The sequence below is a fragment of the Puma concolor genome, chromosome A3 (assembly GCF_028749965.1).
Source record: "Puma concolor isolate L17-30 chromosome A3, mPumCon1.1.hap2, whole genome shotgun sequence".
In the NCBI taxonomy this organism is placed as follows: Eukaryota; Metazoa; Chordata; class Mammalia; order Carnivora; family Felidae; genus Puma; species Puma concolor.
The window spans coordinates 64872861-64882529 of NC_141669.1; the positions used below are offsets into that span (position 1 = coordinate 64872861).

The 9669-nt window shown below is 42.2% G+C and overlaps 1 pseudogene; it reads right to left on the reverse strand.

The window, feature by feature from the left end:
* Positions 1-1216: 1216 nt before the first annotated feature.
* LOC112869650 (lethal(2) giant larvae protein homolog 1-like) lies at positions 1217-9130 on the reverse strand (annotated as a pseudogene).
* Between the last annotated feature and the right edge of the window lie 539 nt (positions 9131-9669).

A 9669-nucleotide genomic window follows, 5' to 3' on the forward strand; every position in this document is an offset into this window, starting at 1 on the left:
CTAGATTCAGACCTGGGGAAAAATATTTTTCTCTTTTTCTGCAGTATTTCTTGCTTTGTTTTAGTTACCTCAATAACTCTTTCCCTTTGTTCTCTTTGGAAGGCACAGCCATTAAAGAAGTTCATGACTTATATTTTCTGTCTGAGGCCCAGAAAAGTTTCTCAGCATTTTCTCAAAGGCACATGGGTAACCTTATCACTTATGAAATTCAGGCACAAACTCCATAATGTTTTAGCTAAAAATAAGTATCTGATTCCTTTCCCATGGCTGCGACAACATTCTGGGTAACAATGCTGGGTACAGAGAATCACAGAAAGTAGAAAATCATAATTAAAATATGTATTTGTTCTGGTTCATTCTACTGGTACTCTCTTGCTTTCTTTTCCCCTTTAAGTGTCATTACATGCTTTCATTTTTCTAACACAATTTTTTTAATATTTATTTTTGAGAGAGAGAGACAGAGAAACAAACAGCATGAGTGGGGGAGGGGCAGAGAGAGGGAGAAGCAGACTCCAGAGCAGGCTCCAGGCTCTGAGCTGTCAGCACAGAGCCTGACACAGGGCTCAAACTCACAAACCACGAGGTCATGACCTGAGCTGAAGACGATGCTTTACCAATTCAACCACCCAGGCGCCCCTATGCTTTCATTTTCAATATCAAAAAAGCCGTATTTTTAACATTAAAACTCTAATTTTAACAAAATAAGAGGAAAAAAAAAAACCAAGGTACAATCTACAGGGAAACCCATCTTGGTGTGCTGCCCCCACCCCCTACGGGGTTCTGGACCTGCATGCCCTGCGGCACTCCCAGTCACATATATGTACACACAAGGGTGCATTCATGCACAGGCTGTGTGTGGGAGGGAGCTGGCTCAGGAGCAAGCATCAAAATAGTTTTAGAAATGACTGTCCTGCCTAGCACAGGCATTAGAGAAATATTCTTTGCAAAGGGAGGTGGGAAGAAGCATGTGTAGAGTAGGAGGTGGCATGGGCTGCCAGCCCCAGCTTTCCTCTCCCCGTGGCACCGGGCCTCCAGGGTACTCACTGCCTGTAAAAGGGGTCAGTCTGAATCTGCCCCAGAGGCTTTGGGCAGTCCTGAGTCCACACCCTGAAGTCAGGGTGGGCAGTTCCCATGGGAGCCCACAGACTAGCAGGTGTAGGTCCATGTGAAGGGCTAGGCAGGAGCCAGGGATGCTGGATCCCAGCTTCCAGCAGTCTCATGGTGGGCCGGTGGTTCTGATCTTCCTCATTCGATCAAGGTGGTTCAGGCTTGAGCCTTGTCTTAACACTAGGTTCCTCAGATTCTTTTCAGATTCCTCTGAGGAGCCCAGAACATTTTTCATGTCTTTCATCTCCTGTTGTGTCCAGTGTGGCATAGGCACAGTGTGGTGGCGGAGTTCATGCACATGCACAAGAGTATGGCCTCTGATGTTTCTGGGGTGTCAGCTCCCTCCCTGCAGACAGTACCAGGACTCCCATCACAGCTTCATGGGGCCAGCATGATGCTCAGGGTCCCTTTAGCCTGGCTCAGCTTGGGTGAGTCTGGGAACCTGTAGCTGGCATGGGCTGCATTGGGCCGCTTGCTAATGTCCAGAGAGCTGAGCAGCTCGCAGCTCTGGGATGTTCTGAGCACTTAAGGAGAAGCTTTCAAATTCCAACTGGGAACATCAGGTAAAAGCCCTGACTCTTGCATGTGAACACACAGGAGGAGATGACACTTATGTTCTCCTTCCAGATGCAGGAATAGTGGTTCTGGGGTCACAGGCCATGCATAGAGAAGAACTAGATGTCACTTAGGTTGGTAAGGCAGGCCAGGCAGGTCTTAGCACAGTCCTTATAGGCCACACTGGCAAACAAAGCCAGTGCCATTTTCTGCAGGAGACAGCCTTGTCATCAGTTTGAACTTGATCTTGGCACTCACCGTCGGCATTGTGAACATCCTGAACTGCTCCGCACGTGCAGTGTGTGGGGCGTGATCCTCCTTCAAGTCAGGTGCCTGCGCGGAATCCCGCTAGGCCACTCAGGGCGCAGGCTATGCGCGATCGATCGCGCATGTCAGGCACAGCGAAGCCACCACCAGCGAATGCCTTAGTTGCACCTCCTTCCCTCCTCCTCCCACGTCCCCGGCGGTCCTCGCAGCGCGCACCCGCATTGCGCAGGTAAACATGGAGCCGGAAATCTGTGCCACGCGGAGGTCGGTGGTGGGCTGCATATCCAAGGAACGTGTAAGTGAAGTAGAGGCAGCGCATGGTGCCGGAGAGGGAGTGGTCAGCCTGCAGGGCTTGATGGGGACTACAGCGGCGTCATCACCAAGTCCTGGGGGCAGGCCTGTTCTGCGTGTGGGCCTCCTGCAACTTGCTATTAGCAGTAGCTGCCGTTTCTCGCCTGAGACGCAGCTCTTTTGGATTCATGGAAGCGCAGGAAAGACTGGCGCTATTTCGCTTGGGAGCACAGCCCCTTCATGGCCTGGAGCTTTTTTGGGGTGAAGGGTGCGCGTGGCCAGCACAGGGCTCTTGCACTGGAGGTTGAAGAGACCATAGCCATGACTGGTGCCAAAGGCTACATGGCTCCCAGGTGGAGCATGACGGACGTGACGGCAACTGGAGGCAGGCACTGAACCAGCACATGGGACCAGAAACGGGAGGGTGAGAGCTCAGCCCCTCGTAGCCCTTCCATGTGAAGCCCTGGCGGTCTCAGAGGAGGTCCATGCTGGCCATGCTGACCACCTGTTCCAACGGCACATCGTTAGTTCCAGCATCAGTACCTAGCCTGCAGTGTCCACCGCCACCATCTGGGCTGTGTACTTGTAGGGTGCCACTTTTTCCGCACCCAGCCTGGGATAGTGACTGTGGATGTCTAAGAAGCCCATCTTGCAGAATGGTGGCCCGTCGTCTTGTGAAGCCTGTTGGTGTGTATGCTGGGCCAACGGTCCACACTGTTGGCATACTTGCGATCTGCCTGGAAGAGGCCAGTTGTGCTTAGCTTGTAGAGCAGCCACAGCACCACGGCTGGAGACATCCCAGAACAACACATTGCCGTCCTCACTGCAGGTCGGCAGCAGACCTCACCGTGATGGCTCCTGGGCCAGGTTCTGACCCCTGGTGATGGGCCAGCTGAACGGCGCTGGAGGCCGGCTGCGGGCGTGGCAGCCCACCAGAGCTCAGGATGTGGGCCCACAGTTTGGCGGGGACGTTGGCAACATGGGCCAAGCAGGTAAATAGCCAACGGGTAATCTCTGTCTTAATGCTGAGTACTTACAGGAGGATAATTTTTCTAGATTTTAACTATACCATTTCTCAATACATGATTAACTTGCCACAGTTGGCCGTTAGTCTTTATTTGAAAGAGAAGCCAGGTACAAGAAAGATGGAGTAATCAGAGTATTCAAGATGGAATCTACCTGAACTATTTGTACTATGAGACATGGCTTAGTTCATAACCAACAATACTTTATATCTACCAATTTCTAAGTCATTTTCTCATTAAAATAATGGTTGACCAGGTGTACCTTAAAATGCCTTCAATCACTTCTGTGTTAATTTGAGAGTAGAGTTTTGGAAACCAGTGAGATTTAATTTTCAAATCCCATTCAGTTAAGCCAGAGGGAGAAAAAAGGAGGGCAAATTGGAATTTTTGGTTTTGCTTTTACATCTTACAATACAGTTAGGGCTTTTATGACTGAAGGGAAGTGATAACTACAGAAGAAAATTATGACAATTCCAACATTTAGTACATTAAAAGGTTTTAAGTACATTAGCAAAGTCTCCTCAGTAAATTTGGAAAGAATGGAGGGAGAAATGTTGCTATTTGTGTTTTATACCAATGTCAGCAGTATTAAATTAGTAAAGAATATATGTGATATATTAAATGCAAAAATACACACACACATACGCACACAGTACAAACACAGAATGAGAATAGCTTAGCATTCCCAGTTTTTAAACTTTCTCTTCATCATCAGTGGTTCCCTTTAAGGAAGTTTTTCAGGTAAGCATCCTAGAATGTTCTGTTTCCCACCTCATTTATCATTAAGTGATCATGTTTTATTTTTTGTCTCAACTGTGTAATGTTAAGGGGTTGATGGTCTAGTATATACACAAACTGACGAGAAGAGCTAGAGAAGATACCAGGAGGCTCATGATGAAACCTTTCTTAATGACATTTCCCTTATGAACACAGCTTGCCTGCAAGCTGTTACAGAATCGAGAGTGTATCACCAAATGGAAGTTTGAAATTGACCCCCCACACACACACGCGTGCGTTCGTGCGCGCACACACACACTCACACACACATACATCACAGGTGCAAAAATTCTGCATAGAGTTGACATTTGTCGTCTACTTTGGTTCCTAGACTGTCACTAACCTCACCGATGAGCAAACATAACTACATCTGCTTTCTAAGAAAGTTCCCAATGAATTACAAATACTACACTATAATTTCCAAGTTAGTGTGATAATTCATAAACATTAGCATTGCTCCCAAACTATGCTGAGTAGGCAAAATAAATCATGAGTCACAAAATATTTGCTCCAAAGCCAAGCCCATCGTTCACATGAACAATTTTCAGAAATGATGCAGACAGACTTATGAACAACACTTGCTTATTTTTAGAACTTTTCCTGCCCTTTGAGACTATTCTTCAGCTTTAGGTTAAAGTCCTACAGTGAACTGAACACAAAGCTTAGAGATCAACAAATGTAAATTAAGATAAATGATTATATTTCCAGTTAATATGTCGGAAGAGCATACTGAAGGAAATTTTACATTACTTAATTTTCTGAGCTCCAATTTTTGTTTTCTCATATATCCCAATACAGACACAGACACATGTACACCCACTAGTACACACATGTCTTGACTTCTCTAAAAATGGGTTGACATTCTGGATTCAGTGATTTTCGGTGGTATAACCCAAACTTTCTCAATTAGGAATTTTAAGTGTATCTTCTAGGATCTCCGTTCATTCCTATCAGATTTCCTTCTGTATAGGCATAGGTTTCCTCTGATAGTCAGGATCACCGTTAACATATTTGCGATCAGGTAGATGTCAACATGTTTTAACTTTTATTTTTTAACAGCAAAACAGCCCAGATTTTCTTTGTAATTTATTTTTGGTATCAGTATCATTCCATTTTCTCCATGCTGCCCTTTTGAAGTACATTTAAATCTTCCTTAAAATATAGTGAGCACTCTTCTAGAGAATGCCTGACTTTATTTTAGTTCCTTTGATTTGCAATGCATAGCTTTAGCAATACATCTCAACATATTATTTGTTTTCATCACTGAAGCTCTTTGTTGCAAAGAGTTCTCAGAAGTTTGCTTTTTAGGACAACTTCCTAGACTATAAGGTTTCTACTTAGAACTCCTTGCCTTCTGACTGGTGTAATTTACATGCAATTTAAATTTTCTTGATTTTATTACATTAGGGAATGGCCTGACATGATTCTAGGTTTTCAAACTTCTGTATACTTAATTCATTAAGGGAAAAAAATGCAAATTCAAACTAGAGGCTCAGGACCAAATAGGGAGCAGGGCATTGGCAGAATCTTGTGTGGTGTTAGCAGTGGTAGTTGGGGCATGGGGTTAGGCAGTGTTGCCAAAGGACATCTCATATCAAAAAGCAAGTCCGCTGATAATTTTACAGTGACTATTGCATGGATGCTGCTCTAAATGCTTCTTTATTCTTTCCCAATTAAGTTCGTATCCAGTCCAGCGGAAGAGTAGATGTTGATTTTCTTGGGGAGCCCTGAGAATGCCAGAACAGGTGCCAGGTGGTAGTGGAGTTTAGATTCCACTTCTGTAAGGATGACATAACTTGGTTACTTCCTTGCAAGTGATCCATTAGGTAACGTGTCTTATATATCTCTCATCAGCAGGGATAGTTTTAAAGGAAACAATGGTAGGAGTAAATGTGATGCCCTCACTGACAGGTGTTTTGACCACAAAACCACTTCTTAATTCTCCAGATGATGTATTTCTATGTGTGTGTGTTGTACCGGTATTCAGTTCTGTGCTCCGTGCTAATTTAGTGTAATATACAATCTTGGAAATGATTTCTTTCCTTCCAAGATCCGAGGCATTACTGTGAATAATTAAAAAAGCAGGGCTGTGCCTTATTGGTAGCATCTTTCCAACTTGAACGAATCCCATTTGTTGGCACTGTTGTGGTCATGCCTGACCTTTCACCCAGTTTGAGGGCTTGTTTGCCAGCGTCTGCCTGTCTGCCTAGTATGGCTCTACACTCTTAGCACCCGCTTTCCTCGTTGAAATGTTTCCTGACAATGTAAATGTAATATTAAATGTGCATGCGGTTCCTCACCATGTTCCTCCTTTGTGCCAATTATGTATCTTGATTTAGTCTTTTGTGTCTATTTTTTCCTAACTTACACAGACTTTTTTCTCTAGCAAAACTGAGTATGTACAGCAACAGCTAGTGTCCTGCCCCAAATGTTCTCTCCCCTGTCTATCAAGGTGTGAGTTTAGTGCTAGACTTTTCCTTTTGTATCCTGCTTAGAAATTCTGTGACATCCATTGTTTGTATTATTTCCAGAAAGTGCCCAATAAATATCTGAAGAATTGAAATATGTTTTCTCCCATTAAAATATAAGCCCCCTGGGGACAGGAACAGTGCCTTGGTGTAATTTGCAATGTACATAAGGTATTAGACATTTTTAAAACATATTTTTTGAATCACAGATTGTTTGATAAATTTGATAACTTCTTCCTGAGTTTTCTTTTTTTTAAAAGAAAGGTCAGATTTTTGATTTGTCCAAATCTTGCAGTTCTTCTGTTTCAGATAGTAGTTCCTCAAAGGAACTCAGCTGTTTCCCTACTAGGTTACTCTCCAGTTTCGGGTTCCTATTGGCTTTGCTGTGTATATCTTGTAGGGGAAAAAAAGGCATTTGTCCAGTCTGCTGCTTTGTAGAAAGAACTGAAAGGGCAATAATGTGGCATTTGTTAGATTTTAAAAAATGGAAGGAAGGGGAGGCTTTTAATTGTATGGGAAATTTAATTAGATTTAGACTAATTAAATTCATTTTTTATATTAACATGTTCACAAATATTATTGCATCTCGTTAGATTTCATTCTTCTAGCCTTACTGAACAATATTCAGTAGTAGTTTCAGATTACAATAAGTTCATTATGAAGATAAGGTGGAATTAGTGTAGGAAGCTCAGCTGGTTGAAGGGGTCTGTACTTTAATTACTGCACAGGGCGTGCATATTAATTACAACACAAGTGATATTTACTGTACCTCAGGAACATATGACAGGGTAGAGATACTGACAGCACCAGCTAATAAACTCAGTATGATAATGAGGAGAAAAGACCATAAAAATAGAAGGAAATAAAATTATTCATAAAGTATATTGATCCCAAAGTAAAGACATTAAGCTCTGATGAAGGGCAACAAAAGGGAAGCTCCTCACTTTATCAAACAAATAACCAAAGTAGAGAAATGTTAGCAGGGAGACAGATTGTGATTATACTGGTCACATGATCACACTCCAGAGAGTACACGGGAGCCATAACATGGGAGATTTTTAATAAATCAGCAGAAAGCCATACTGTCACCTGCAGGAACCGAGGTCGCGGTGGCTAAGGACAGCCCCGTAGAGAAGTCAAACATGCTGTGGTATAAACTGGAAGGAACCACACGCATACAAAGTCTGGTTCGGGAGCCACTGTCCCCTCTGGAAAAACGAGGGCACACCTAAGAATACTGCAGGAATTACTCTCAATAGCAACTCCGGGGGCCATCACCCACTTTTCCCTGTTATTAGAAATCACCAGCTCTGATTCCGAGATGACAAAAGGGAACAGTTGGGGGCTGGTTAGATAATTTTTCTCAGAAAATGCTCAGTTATGGTGTGATCCTTTCTAAATCTACACAACTCAAAGGAAAGTTCATAAATTTTGGCTTCAAGTGATTAAATGTGAGATTTGTTTTGTTTTGATTTTACATGGGCCTTGCAAAGAAATGGTATTTTTTAAAGAACAATTATTTGATCAACTTCTAACAGTTACAAACAAGCTTATTTTCGGGGGAAAAAACCCTGGCTAAAGTGCTAATTCTTAATTTACATCAAATAATTACTGTAGTCAGGTGTTTGCTAAGTATTTGTTATTTTTAAGCTTATTACCCAAAATCTGCCACAAATTGTGCTCAGAGTTGAGTTATTATGGATAGAAAGTACATCAGTTACGTGTTTAACACATAGAATAATGATGTTGACCAAACTCTTACAATCGCTTTAAGTTAATTTTAGGAGGAAAACATGTTGTGGGTGTATATACGAATAGCGATCTTAATATATAGTGCAAATATGTGATATATATATGTACAAATGAACTCTAATCTGTATATAATATCATATGTATTTCTGGTTAAAGTACCTAAAAAATAATAGTAAATCTAGATAGTGCATAATCTGGCCCTGTATTTTGGTAATACAGTTAGAGGTGTCTGGAAACAAAAAACAAAAGGAAAGATTATTCGTTTTGGTTGAAATCTATAAAATCATGAATTGAAAGGGTTAGATGTCAAATTACAGAATGAAATTATGGCAAATCTCACTTTGCAACTTGGGCAAGACAAATAATATGTATAACCAACTCACTCTGAACTGAATTATTTTAATTTACGCATCCTGGAGCCGAAGTGAAGATAGCCCTGGACTCCCTCATGAAATGGGGGTGCCATGCCTGGTTTGCTGTGCGTCCCTCTGCCCTTCTCAGTGCCTTACTCTATGTATGCCAATATTCCAATGTTTTCATGCTAGCCTTTCTTTCCTCCGGTAGAGGGGTTGTTTCATTCATATTAAGGTGAAATATTTCCAGGGAATATTTTTAAGAGAACAGTGTTTCATGAAAGCTTATGTTATAACTTGACCATTAACGAAGTACTTCTGTATGAGCAGGGGATCTATCTGAAATTACTCAAGTGTATCAAATAGTTATGAACACAACCCACATGAAAGGCCAGGCATAATCAGAATGTGGGAAAAAGTGGTAATTCAAGTTTTATAATCGGTACTGTTGTGAACTGGGTTATTTTCATCAATACCTGTGTGATATTACAATGTTAAGACTCAAGGCTGTAGGATTGTAATGTACCAGGAACATGGTGGGTAGATGTTTGATGAATATTTACTGAATGAACGAATAAACAAATGATTCATTTACTGAATGAATGATTGATTGAATGAGTCCTCCTCAGGTGGTGTTTCCTTAATTCTTGAAAGGTACCAGTGGTGTTTCTGTTGTATCTGGTGAACTGGCTACTCTCTGTTACTCTGGCATTTTCCTTTTTGTACTGGCAGTCCCTAACCACGGTATCTCTCTCACCACCTGAAATGTAAGTGCTGGCTGGAGTGGATGACCACTGTCAAGTGGGTGGGCTCTTGCTCTGTGTTTGGAAGCAGAGGGTATACGTGATAATGCGAGATTGATGCACTTGTGTTGAAATCTGGAGCATGAAGTCATCTGTAGCTTACCCATTGTGAAGCTCAAACAGTTTTATGATAAACATGAATGGCTTTAGCAGACTTTCAGTTATCAAGATGTTGATTATGGGTTTTTATTTTGTCCAAAATATCCTGATATTTGGGAAGAAAAGAATGGTTTAGGTGCAGACCAATTATATGTATAAATGGGAACTTGCA